The sequence below is a fragment of the Pogona vitticeps genome, chromosome 1 (genome assembly GCF_051106095.1).
Source record: "Pogona vitticeps strain Pit_001003342236 chromosome 1, PviZW2.1, whole genome shotgun sequence".
NCBI lineage: Eukaryota > Metazoa > Chordata > Lepidosauria > Squamata > Agamidae > Pogona > Pogona vitticeps.
This window is the reverse complement of record NC_135783.1, coordinates 357,353,283-357,367,039: the sequence shown is the minus strand read 5'-3', so window position 1 is coordinate 357,367,039 and position 13,757 is coordinate 357,353,283.

Sequence of the window (13,757 nt, the reverse complement as noted above, 5' to 3'; positions counted from 1 at the left end):
GCCTCAGGCAGCTCCTGACTCTGCCCCTCCAGTCCTCTCATAGGTTCATGCAAATCAGCTCATGAATATATGAATATGACCCTGAGGGACATTGGGAAATCGCCACACTCATGAACTTTGGAAGGGTCACTGGAAGTCCATTTTGACTTCATTGTCCAGAAAAACAACAAGGACGCCAAGAAAGACATCAGAAGAGATGCCCTGACTTGCTTCCTTGGTGCCTCCGAAAACACCTCACCATGACTTCAGGAGCATCTGCTCTACGTCAGGCCCTGCCATGGATGCCTTCCCTTATCATGAGCTGTGGGGGCCTTTGGGGGCACCTGCAAAGGGGGGGGGCTTTGTTTCCAATGGTAAGGCTTGCCTCTCTTGGGACTGCCCTGCTTGCTTTCTGCCTGCTTTGATGCCTTCTTTATTCAAAAGGGGCGGCAGGTCTTTTGCCAAAAAGTTTTGGGCAGGTCTGGATGTCCTACTAAATCTGGATGTTTTGCTGATCTGAATGACCTTGTGCTTCCCTAGACCCCAGGAGAGAGCCTAGAATGGTGGAGGCCCTGTGGGGCACATATGTGGGGGGGGGGGGTTTCCTCCCTTGGCACCCAAGCAGAGCCCTGAGCCCCCCCAAGCTGCCCTCCCCCCACAACCAAACATCAAACAAATGGTGGTCAACCACTTCTTCTTACTAACTTCCTTGGTCTTTCTTTAAGAGGTTGGAAATAAGCCTTCATCAAGTGTATTTAAATGCATGTACAAATGGAGGGAGCAGAGGTGGAGTGTGTGTGTGAGAGAGTTTGTTTCATCAAAGCACAGTAAGTGTCTCTTTGGGAACTTGTTTTCCTTGTCAAAGGGTTCTGTGTTAATGCTATCGAATTAAAAGTTTAGGAAAAATTGTGTGTGTGAGAGAGAATGTAGAGTATTTGTAGGCCAGCTTTCTCTCCATAGAACAAACAACTACAACAGGGGTGTCCAACCTTTCACCTTCCCTGGGCCACATTAGAAGATGAAAATTTGATTTGGGCCGCACATACATTTGGTTTGGGCCGCATGGGGGGGCAGCCCTAGCTGTCCTCCGCAGCCCCACTCCAAGCATGCTTACCGGCAGCTGCGATCTCAGACAGCAGAGGCTGCCAGCTTTGACTCTGGCGGCTTTATGGGGCCGGGAGGGGGTCCACCTATTGACAGGGACGGCGCAATGCAGTCATGCAGCCCCTCCTGACCCCTCCCCTCCCACTCCTTCCTTCCTTCCCTTTCTCCCCCTCTACTGTTGTGATATGCCCCGGCCACATTCTGGCCGCAAGCACCGGCAGTGTAACTTGGAACTTTGGAATTTCTTTTTAAAATAAAAAATTGCACTGGGCTGCATTACGAGCTGACCTGGGCTGCATGCAGCCCTTGGGCCGCGGGTTGGACAAGCCTGAACTAGAACAAAAACTAGGAAACAAACAACAGTATTAAAAATACCATACAAATGCTATATATAAGGTTCCCCTTGACAATTTTTTGTCCAGTCATGTTTGACTCTAGGGGCCGGTGCTCATCCCCGTTTCCAAGCCATAGAGCCAGCGTTTTGTCCCAAGACAAGCTTCCGTGGTCACATGGCCAGTGCGACTTAGACACGGAACGCCGTTACCTTCCCACTGAGGTCGTCCCTATTGATCTACTTGCATTTGCATGCTTTCAAACCGTTAGGTTGGCAGGAGCTGGGACAAGCGACGGGAGCTCACTCTGTTGTGTGGATTAGATCTTATGACTGCTGGTCTTCTGACCCTGCAGCACAGGCTTCCGTGGTTTAGCCCACAGCGCCACCACATCCCTTTTATATATATATTTATATTTATATATATATCCAACATTTTAAAACATTTTAAAATCTGTAAATTAATAAAGAAGCATCCCAGTTGTGTGTGTGTGTATGACTCAAAACTGAAAAAACGAACTGATTCAAGAAGGAAAACAATTGTTTTAATCCTACTTTGTTGCAAGCTGCCCACAGTAGACCCACATAGGTCAGAAGCCATGTGATGACATATCACTACACCAACACAGTAACCAGAATGAAGGAACTTAACGCTAAATATAGTTCATGTTCCTTTTTTTTTTGTCCCCTAATAACAACTCAAAAATGAGTGAGCCGGAAGAAAAGCTTAATGAACTAAAAACATGTCAAACAAAAATAACATTTATGTTCCAGGCAGCCCCACGGAGTTGTTGAATGGAGCGGTAACACAAATTCTCCCAAAAATGCTGCCTGAGGCCCTTCAGTGTCCCACCGTAACCTCTATGCTCAATGAAGAAGGATGATGGAGAATAGCTGCACAGCGGTGGAAAAGCATGGAAGAGCCAGACTGTCTAAGGATTTCTCCCTGTTTGTTTTACAAGTTTGAAAGAATGGTGGCTAATTTTTAAAAGAAACCGAATTCATTTGGAGGTTTATGCATTTGCCATGGACCAACACCAGGGATGCACACGGATGCAAACGTCTGGTGTTTCTGCTCTTGAAAAGGCCCACACCACAACCAAGCACCCAGCCTCATTCTCTCATGTTTTGCTCAGTGGTGCAATACAGACCCACCAAGGGGCAGAGGCATTGAAAGACCAGCAGAAGAAGCCTCACCTTCTCGTGATGAGGATAAGTCGGTCCGTGAGTGTCCTTTCTTCTTTCAGCCCTAAAGATGAACCAGGTCATAGTGTGATTTCACGGTTCATGCGCAGTTGGGTGTGCAACCGGTAGCTGGACATTTTCCAGGGCAGTTTTGCAAAAACAAATAATGCACCAAACACTCTTCTTTCTACACAGGGTGCTTGGGCTGGAAAAAGGGACTTGTGGCCTCATGGACTAAGCTCTTCCCCCCCCCCACTTGGAAGCCCAGGTGGCATGAGGTGCATGGCCCCCTGAGAGGTTTGTGCCCCTGCACTGCCCCCTCAAAGATGTTGCACGTCACATCGCACTGGCCAGCCCAAGCACACGAGTCGCGGGCACGCAACCATCCTATAGCCTAACCAGGAGCCATTGGCTCCTTCCCTCATAATGGCCTCAAGAGTTTTGCCGGAGCAGATTCATAGAGGAACATCAGAGGAAATTACTTCTACAGTACTCATTAGTTTCTAATTTAGACCATTAAATGCAGAGTCTTGTTCTGATCAGTTCTATTGAGAAATTAGAAAATTAAAAATATGATGAAGCCCTTTTGGGCAGGATAATCTATCTTCCTGGCAGCTTCCATCAACTTTATTTAATCATTGCCTTTTAACAACTAAAAGATAACGAGGCATGAATGTACCTCCTTCCACTCTTTTAATTACCTCTATCTTCCCATATCTCCAAAGGAGATGGTGGCTGATCTAATTGAAGGTATTTTATTTATTGGCAAAGGAAAGGAACATGGGTTGTTGCGATGTATGGAAGTGAGAGCTTGTCCATAAAGAAGGCTGACTGCTGAAGAATTGATGCTTTTGAACTGTGGTGCTGGAGGAGGCTCTTGAGAGTCCCCTGGACTGCAAGGAGAACAAACCTATCCATTCTGAAGGAAATCAATCCTGAGTGTTCCCTGGAAGGACAGATCCTGAAGCTGAGGCTCCATTACTTTGGCCATCGCATGAGAAGAGAAGACTCCCTGGAAAAGACCCTGATGTTGGGAAAGTGTGAAGGCAAGAGGAGAAGGGGACGACGGAGGTCGAGATGGCTGGACAGGGTCACCGAAGTGACCAACATGACTTTGACCCAACTCCGGGGGGGGCAGTGGAAGACAGGAGGGCCTGGCGTGCTCTGGTCCATGGGTCACAAAGAGTTGGACATGACTTAATGACTAAACAACAACAAACAGCTTTTCCCACTCTTTTGTTGACTATGACGGCTACTCCATTTCTTCTATGGGATTCTTGCCCACAATAGTAGATATGATAATTTTCTGAATTGAATTCACCCATTCCTGTCCATTTTAGTTCACTGACGCCTCGGATGTCAATGTTTATTCTTGCCTTCTCCTGTTTGACCACATCCAGCTTCCCAAGGTTCATAGATCTTACATTCCAGGTTCCTATGCAGTATTTTTCTTTGCAGCATCGGACTTTCCTTTCACTTCCAAGCAAGTCCGCAGCTGAGCGTCCTTTCGGCTTTGGCCCAACCACTTCATTAGCTCTGGAGCTATTTGTACTTGTCCTCCGCTCTTCCTCAGTAGCATGTGGGACGCCTTCCAACCTGAGGGTGTCATCTTCCAGCGTCATATCTTTTAGCCTTTTGTTTCTGTCCATGGAGTTTTCTTGGCAATGTTACTGGAGTGGCTTGCCAGTTACTGCTCCAGGTGGATCACATTTAGTTCGAACTCTCCACTGTGACCTGTCCGTCTTGGGTGCCCCTGCACGGCATAGCCCATAGCTTTTCTGAGTTACTCAAGCCCCTTTGCCACAACAAGGCAGTAATACATGAAGGGGGGACATGGGCAGGATGGAGAAATTTGAATTACACGTTAGCAGAGTACAAGCGCTCAATATGTCATATGGATTGTGGAGGGGGCGATATTCTCTCTCTCTCTCTCTGTTTCGTCTCTCTCAGCTGCTTCTTGTGACTGACTGACAGACCTGGATGATGTTCTGAACCAAGATGTACACTTGGTCTTCAAAGCAACCTGTCTTTTCTTTGGCCAAGGGCTGGCACTCCCTGCCTGCAATTCTGTAGCTGGCAAGTCCATCCTGGATGGGCCCCATTCTGCTCTGCTCCTCCTTTTAACCTTTTCCAAGGGCTGTCGCCTTAGAAGGCAGGCACAGATGGCAGGTCCCGGGCCAAGGGAGGTCTCCAGTGCTCTCCCTCGGCACTGGGCCTTCAGACGCATCCTTCCACCGGTCCTAGATGTAACCAACCAGGAGCCATGGGGAGAAATAGCCGTTCCTGGGTGGGAATTTCGGTCATCTTAAACCACCAAGGAGAAGGCAGATGGAACAATGTTTTCTGTGTGCATCCAAATGTAGAGGGAAAGAGTTCACTAGATGGGTTAGTCAGGAATGTCAAATATGAATGTGAAAGAACATGTGTTGGAATGCTGGGTCGACAGAGCAGTGGAAGGCATGATAGGAAGCACCTGTAACTAACTGTGAAAGCAAGAGGGGGTTCCCTTCACAGACCCCTCCGGTAGTCAGAATAATCAAAGTCCACCCTCTGCGAAATCAGGCATCACCACACCAGCAAGAAATGTTATTAAAACAATCCAGAAAAGAAACAGAACAAGAAAACACGTTCATGAGTTTCACACACAACCATAGGACATGCCTGCTACAAAAGAAGAAAGAAAAGCAGGAGGAGTCTGGGCTATCCACCTGACAGCCTGCAACACGCATGCACGCACGCACGCACGCACGCACGCACGCACGCATGTGTTTGTGTGTGCGTGCGCGTGCGCACACACACACACCACCCGCACAAAAGCACCCACAAAAGCAGTCAAAGAGCAGCTGACTATTGACCTCTGAAGGTCGTCGTCTCCATCTCCAGCGGGTCATGAGGGCATTGTGCCACTGGCGCTGAGCCGACATGACTGTGTGAGGATCTCAAGGCGTCTTAGTCCATGTGAGCCAAGCCCAGCCTGCCTCTTTCTGGCTCCTTAGTGAGGTCGCTGCTGGAGCCATGCGCTGATTCCAGGTCCTCCTCACAATCCACAGGCGATGGCTTTCCCTTCCTTCCAGTGGTGGGTCTGTCGGGCGGAGGAACTCAAAGCCTGCAGCTGGCTCTCCCGGGACATCTGGAACGGAGACACAACTCTGAAGCTCTCACTGCTTCTGAGACGGACAGCGAAATAACCTGTTTCATCCCCGCTGGCAGATCAGTCTGATTTAAAGCTTTGCTGACCTTTGCTCAAACTGATCCAAAATTAATCACTCAGGGCCTTATTTCAATCAAAGAGTGAGGAGAGGTCTCGACAAAAAGGAACAGTTGTATACCTAAAAGTCCAATCTCTCTATGAATTGCTGTAAATGATGCTGCTCAGACTTGATCTTAGGTAACCCCAGGGTAAGCTGGCTGGAGAACTCAGTGGGTGAGGTCTCTGGCTGCAGATCCGGAGGGTGGGAGTTCGATTCCCCGCTGGGCCTCCTGAGAGGAAAGACAGCCTTTGCAGCTCTTGTCCAAAGCTGCACAGTCCCTTTGGCAGCCCTTGGAAGAAGGGAAGGGGGAAACCACCTCTGAGGACTCTCTACCTGGAAAAACCCGGGAAAGAATTGACTTGATGACATGCAATGATTATGAAACTCAGAGCACAGACTCCTGTCCTCTGAAGATGCCCATGGCCACAGAGACTGTTAGGAAGAACAACCTTCAGAACAAAGAGCCAAAGAGCCTGAAAAACCCACAACAATCATGAAACTCAGTTTAGCACTTGAGAGGAGTGAGGGCTCCCTGACTACTTCAGCATTATTACTATTATTTTCACTGTTTCTTCTTGTGTGGAGACATCATAGAATCATAAAAAAGTGAAGTTGGAAGGGGCCTACAAGGCCATCCAGTCCAACCCCCTGCTCAAGACAGGAATACCATCAAAGGATACCTGCCAGGTGATTACCTTAAGTTTTTCTTGCAGGCCTCCAGTGTTGGGGCGCTCACCCGCTCCCCTGGAGGCCACTGGTTCCACTGTTGTTCTGCTCTCACAGTTAGGAAGTCCTGGGTGTGAGGTATTCTGTGCCGCAGGTTATTGCGATGGCCAACAGGTTAAATGGCTTTAAAGGGGATCGGTAGTCCAGGGGGTTGGACTTGATGGCCTTATAGGACCCTTCCAATGTCACTATCCTAGGATTCTGTGGTTAATAGAATACGGGGACATTTCCAGAGCTGTTAAATTGCATTTCTTTGTTCAGACATTGAGAGCACTTGGGGGAGCAAGAGTGGAAGAGGGTGCCGTCTCTGTTTCCTGATGATGGGCTTCCAAGAGGCTGCCCATCGAAGGACAGAAGGGGCTGAATTGCAGACACCTTTGGTCTGATCCAGTTTCTAATATTTTAAGATCATATTCCATGATTTCAGAGTTTACGTCCTTAACTAAAGAAGTTGTGCAACTTTAAATGTACTATTTCCATGTATGGATATGGAAGCTGAACAATGAGGATAAGAGAATGAAGAGAAAGGATTCATGTATCACATGTAGAGATGGGCACGAATGACAGTTTAGTGGTCTGGGCCAGTTCAGCCCTCTGGTTCAGCCCCCCTGGCTTCCCAGCCCCACATCCTCTAGTGGGTGCCCACTCAGAGGCAGTGGCACAACCAGACCGGCACCAACTCCAATGGGTGGTTCGTGCCCATCTCTAATCATATGAGGTTGACAAAGAGCTTCATGGATTTTATGGGCTGGGTCTTAGATCAAAGCAAGCCCGAGTTCTCTCTAGAAGCAAAAATGACTGAAGTGAGGCTATCCTACTTTGAGCACATCTTCAAAAGATAAGACACACTGGAAAGAAAAAAAATAATGCCAGGAAACATGAAAGGCAGCAGGAAAAGAGGGAGATCAAACATGAGATGGATTGACTCAGTTAAGGAAGTTTCAGCCTTGGAAGAAAAAAGCAGGATTCTTAAAGATACAAAGGACTTTGAGGTCATTAATACATAAGATTACGCTAAGAAAAATGCAAGAAATACTACAAACCTTGGAGTTAGCCGATTCACATTTTTTCCCCTCCACTTATCACACAACACAAAGGCAAAGGCAAATAATCCTGGAGTGCCCTCCACCCTTGAAATCTGTAGCTTTCCCCCTCTGCCACTAGGGCTTCTACTTTTTTAAAAATGGATCCTTTTGCATCAGTTTTGATATGTAATCATTTGAACCGATGCAAAAAAGGGAGGCCAAGACATACACCCACACCCACAAGCCAACTCAGAACCAGCATACATTGTCTCTGGCAAAGCCCAAGACTCTTTTTCCCTTTCTTTTAAATTTTACAGCTTCTCCTCTGTGAGCAAAACTCCTGATGTTTTTTTTTTTAAAAAAATAGCGTAATAGTGAAGCTTTCCTCCTTCTGCAGCAGTTTTTTTTAAGCTGAGGAAATTGAGGAGAAGGGAACTCTTATCACCGCTTGTCAAGGGAGTTCTTTGCAAGGGCGCCCCCAGCAGGGCTCTTGCTAGAACTCCAAGCAAGCAGCAGGTAAATCTTTTCTCCTCTCTCCACCCATGGCTACTTAAACAGACATGAATCTCCTGGTGCTACTTCACAGGGAGTGAATATCAGTGAATTCACATCTCCTGGGCTCTGTGGTCACATCCCAAGTCAGAAATGACTTGATGGCAAATCACAGACACAGATGTATTGTTATTGTTTTTAGGAGTGCCTCAGTGGCCATTGAGAGATCTTGATTTTGTGCATTGTATTGGAGGAGGGGCTTGACAAATGGGTTGAAAATATTTCTGGTAACTAAACAAGTCCCTCAAGGAGGTGAGAGGGAGGGCTTGTAGAGAAAGGGCCTTTTTGGCAGCTGCCCCCAGACTATGGAATGCCCTCCGGACTGAGATTCCATTTCGGTGCCAGGTCAAAATCTTCCTGTTCCAGAAGGCTTTTAATTGAAATGATATTAGCTGTGGGTCCTGATGGCAATTTTTAGAGTATATATTTTAATTTCATTTTAATTGTTTTGTCTTTTTATTGTATTTTAAATGTTGTAAGCCACCCAGAGACCTTTGGGTAGTGTGGGCAGCATATAAGTTAAATAAAATAAAGAAATAAATAAGTCAGTCAAGACCAAATCTGTAAAAGACGGAGGGTGTTCTGTTGGCTTAGGGGGTTCATAAAACCTCCCCTTGCCCTCCTACCAACATTTCCGTCTTCCCACAAGTCAGCAGAGCCGTGGCTGCTCCAGACCCATAAAAGTGGAGATGTGGTTTTCATGATGCAGATCCAAATCATTGTTGTACATCACTTGAATACCATTATTATCATTATTATTATCTACAACTGGCTTCAAATTGTGCATCATGTTGTCCAATAAAGAAAACCATATAATGCAGATCGGAAGAGAGCAGTCGTGATAAAACAGATAATGATGCTGCCTGTGCGCTACCCATAAACTTTTTAGCCAAGTTAATTAATCACAATACCACCAAGAAGCCGATGGAATTGCAAATGGCACAGCCTAATGCGTCTTGGAATCAATCCGTTCAAATCAGAGGAGGACAGAAAACAAGACAGCGAAGTCTTCAGGGCTGCTGGATCAGTCCTTCATCAGGAGGTTCAGCTATATGGGGGTCATTTCAGGTGGGTGATTCCCGGACTCCTTAACACTTCAAACTCCCTTTCATCTGGGAAGGCCCAGAAAGAGGGGCTTGGCTACCCAGAGCAGAGTCACAGCACATGTGGGCTCTCCTTCCTTCACATGTGAGACGGGAGGGATTTCCATGCACGATCAGCAAGCACGCTCATGTCCCGTGAAAAGCACTGATGTGTCGCCCTTGCTTCTAGACTCCCAAAGCAACGAGGTTTGCAAACCAAGCCGCATGTCCTCCAAAGGCCTTCCAGACATTGCAAGGTCTTGGTTCTTCCCTTTCATCCTCGCTTCTAGCTCTGAAGAATTGAAAACCCATGGACACGTGACACTGAAAGGCATCATAAGGCAAGAGTGACATTTTTGAAGAACTCCAGAAGGGTGAATTGGGTTAAAATTTGAAATATCAAAGTTTGAGATATCAGGATATAAGGAACGGTTCCTGTGCATATGTGAGCCTCCAAGCATCCAGGCCGCTTTGCTCTCTCAGCACGCTGCTTGGCCAACTGGGACGGGTCCACGCTTAAGGTGGAGCCCCTCCCTTCCCCACCCCTCTTGTGCTGCCCGTGCGCATGGTCTTTTGCAAATGAACAAATGTCCTGGCGTGTAAAGAAGCGGAGGAAAAGAACAGGCTCCAGTCTGAAGAGGGCTCGGAGGAGAAATCAAATGTTTCAGAGAAAAGATGAGTTAAAGGAGGGCTGGAAGAAGCAAAAGGGGCCACTTGTGTTCTGGAACGAAGCACCAGGCCCAAGGAGCCCCTTACTAGCCAACCAACCGGCCGACTGACTGGCCAAAGATAAGCTGGTCAGGAACAAAACCGCCAAAGACTTTGACGTTTGGGATTCAAAGCTTGTGCCGGATGAGGCTCTGTGTCTCCCTAGATCCGGGAGTGGACCAGAAGCTGGAGGAGGGACTGAAGAAAGGGTGTGACGCTTGCTCCCTTACTGTATGGCCGTTCGGGGGTTGGGTTTTGCCTCCTCTTAAGAGACGGGCTGCAGGCGACGGCCACCAGACCCGAGTCTGTGTCTACCGCCCGATAATCGACCACAAAGCGAAGGAGGCTGAAATTCAAGATGCAGCGGTGAGGGGAAAATGCATGTTTCACAACCACATTTCACGACGACGGTCTTCACAAGGTGACTTTCTTCTTCACCTTCTTTTACTGACAGTCCATTCAAAATAACACAACAGAATGATTATAACACAATCATAGCAAATTGCTGCAACTCCCAGAAGCCTTCCCCACTCGCTGTGCTGGTCAGGATGTCTGGGAGCTGCTGTGTTGTGTGGATCTCCATGTGGGTCCGGCTCTCGTCTCTACTCTTGCAGTCGGCTTTTCTGTATGCTTCGACTTGCCTCTTACTCCCAAGTAACCGCGCATGGATCGCAGCCATCGTCTCCGTTCTCCCTGGGTTTCCTCACACACAGGCCAGAGTCCAAAGCGGCATCTGTGCATCCACGAGTGCCGACAGCCGAGCTGGTTCTCTTTGCAGCTGCAGTTCTCAAACTTTTTTCTGTTGTGTTGACGAGATGCAAATGGCACAGACACTCTTGCATTTCTAACTCGGTTAATAGCTAATTGAGCTCATTCGTCGCACACAGTGAAGGAGGAAGTGAGCACAGAGAGGAAAACCCTCTCTATGTCCTCCCGAATAAGGGAGGAAGAAAGAGGCCTGGCTTTTCTCAGCTACGTTGTCATAGAAACAGGACCTGATCTTGCTGTACAACCATCTGGGGCAGACTGAGGTGTTTTTCCCCCCCAGGGTGGGGATCAGCATCCGCCACAGAGCACGGCTCGGCTAGGGGTCTGTCCGGGACCCGCTTTGGGTTCTGGTCTGGCATTTGAGCACCCAGGCTGGGAACACGTCTCCCTGGAACCATGACAAGGAGCAAACCGGTGGCCACATTACTCATCAGCTGCAAGATGGTGGTGGCGATTCCCATCCGGACAAGAAAAACGAAAGCGGTTGGCCAAGGGCAGCAAAACCTGAACCAGCGTTCCCCCCCCCCCCCGACTTCCCCAACTCCTGGCCTGGAGAGGCTGGCTCGGGGGGCGGCAGTGTCTGGGAGAAGGGGGGGCATGGCTGACCGTGGGAAGGGTGGAGGGCAGAAACTGCCCCAAGCAGTTCCTCTCTCCCTCCCCTCTCGGTTCTTTGGGGCCCTGTTTTAAAATAAGTATTGCAAACACATTGCCAGAATTTGTAAATTTATATCAGGCAGTTCATCCGATGATAATCAGTGACGTAACGTAACCAAGATGAGAGGGGACACATCTGTGGAGACCCTTGCTCTCCACGCCTCCACTACTAGGTGCCGGAGCAGGGGCTGCTTTCAGAGAAAGAGCCCCTTTCACCCCCAAAAAGTCAGGGGCTGCACCTCAGGGTGACGAGCCTGTCCCTCAGAGTCTTTCTCCGCACAAGGGCCTGAGGTGCTGAGGCTGGTGGTGCCAAAGGGAAACCGGAGAGGCTCCAAACAGCGTCCAAAGATGGGTACAGAGGCACAACATCACCCCAAGGAATGCACCCTCTCCTGGCCCTTTCTTAAGGAATCCCCACCACCCACCCACTGGGTTGACCTGCATGGTCCCCAAGGTGGCCCTTGCACCTTGCATTTGCACCCTGTGTGCAGCTCCTCCTTTCTGACTGCCCCCTTCTGTTCCTCTGGTGGATCAGGACCCCTGACCCTTTACCCTGGAAGAGCAGGCAGGAGGCCCAGAATGGCTGAACTCTGGTGAACTGCAGAAAGAGGGTTTGATGACAAAGTTACCTTGCTAGGCTTCATTTTGTAGTTTGCTATATAACATAGGTTTTTATGGGTTTAGTACAGTGGTGCCCCGCATAGCAACGTTAATCCGTTCCAGGATTAACGTCGCTATCCGGAAACATCGCTAAACGGAACTGAAAACCCCATAGGAACGCATTAAACTCCATTTAATGCGTTCCTATGGGGCGAAAACTCACCGGTAAGCGAAGATTCCCTATCCGGCCGCCATTTTCGCTGCCTCGGTAAGTGAGGGCAGGGCGCGAAAATGGAACGGGCGGCCATTTTATTCTTCCAGCGGCCATTTTGGAACCGCCGATCAGCTGTTTTTAGAACATCGCAATGCGAAGATCTCTCCTGGCCCTTTCTTAAGGAATCCCCACCCCCGCCCACTGAGTTGGCCCGCATGGTTCCCAAGGTGGCCCTTGCGCCTTGCATTTGCACCCTGCGCGCAGCTCCTCCTTTCTGACTGCCCCCTTCTGTTCCTGTGGTGGATCAGGACCCCTGACCCTTTACCCTGTGCACTCAAACAGGAACAAAGATACACACACACTGGGTTGACCCTTGATTTATCTTGATTTATCTTCCCTCCCCCTTAATCAGTTAGAATCGTCCCCTTGTGGAAATTGAACTCTGTTGAACTGGGTCGGCTTGTGTACCTGGAAGAGCGGGCAGGAGGCCCAGAATGGCTGAACTCTGGTGAACTGCAGAGAGAGGGTTTGATGACAAAGTTGCCTTGCTAGGCTTCGTTTTATAATTGGTTATATAACAGAGGTTTTTTATGGGTTTAGTAGATATAGTTGATGCATTGCCCTCAGCTGGTCTTTGGTGGGCTGGGAAGCAGGACAGGAAGACGGACCTGCTCATTTCACACCAAGGGGCGTTTCTCTTGCCCCAGGGGAGTCATCAGCACTTCCAACAAAGAATCCAGAGAGACAGTCCAACCACTTGATGTCAGATGATGGTCTGTGGAGATGATTAGCAGTGCAGCACTGGCTGGAGAGCTCAGTGGTTTAGGGATCTGACTGCAGAATCAGATGTTGGGAGTTGGAGGGGAGGGGAGGGGACAACCCCTTGTTCTCCTTGACCCCACCCAGTTAAAAAAAACAGATTATGAGGATGCTCTGTACATGTCTAGGCCAGGTAACCATCAAGACGTGCCCTTGGTGTTCATGAGCTGCCCCTGATATGGCTTTGGGCAGACAACTAATGTCAGAAACCCCCAGCACAATCCGTTGGGAGAACTCAGCGCCCCCTCTGGCCACTCTGCAAACTCAGGCCGAGGAGATCCTTGAGTGGCAGGAGATACACCAAGAGGACCCCGGGGCTCTCTTGTCCTCCGGTCACAGGACAGGCACGCTTGCACTTTGGAGATTGCTGGACAGGGGACACTATGTACAACGGGTCAAGATGATTGTCAGATCATGCCAGCTGCAGCTCCCGGGCACCTGCTGGGCCCAACTGGATATAAAACTGACCCTCAAGCAGGCTTCGGTTACACCAGCTGCGGCTCCTTGTTCACCTAGGGTCAAATTCTGGATCACACAGCTCTTCCTGGGAATTGGCCTGGCTTTAATAAGAAACTGGGGTTTTGTAACTGGACAAGAATGCCCTGGTCCCTCTGCTGGAAGGCTTTCCTTCTCTTTCCTTTCTTTTCTTGCCCAGTGTCTGCTTTCCTGCCACCATCCAGGGACCCAAATTCTGAACAATGCTTTGCATGGCGGATCACGTGAACTTTTGTCCAGGGAAGGCCAAGCTAACTTATGCAT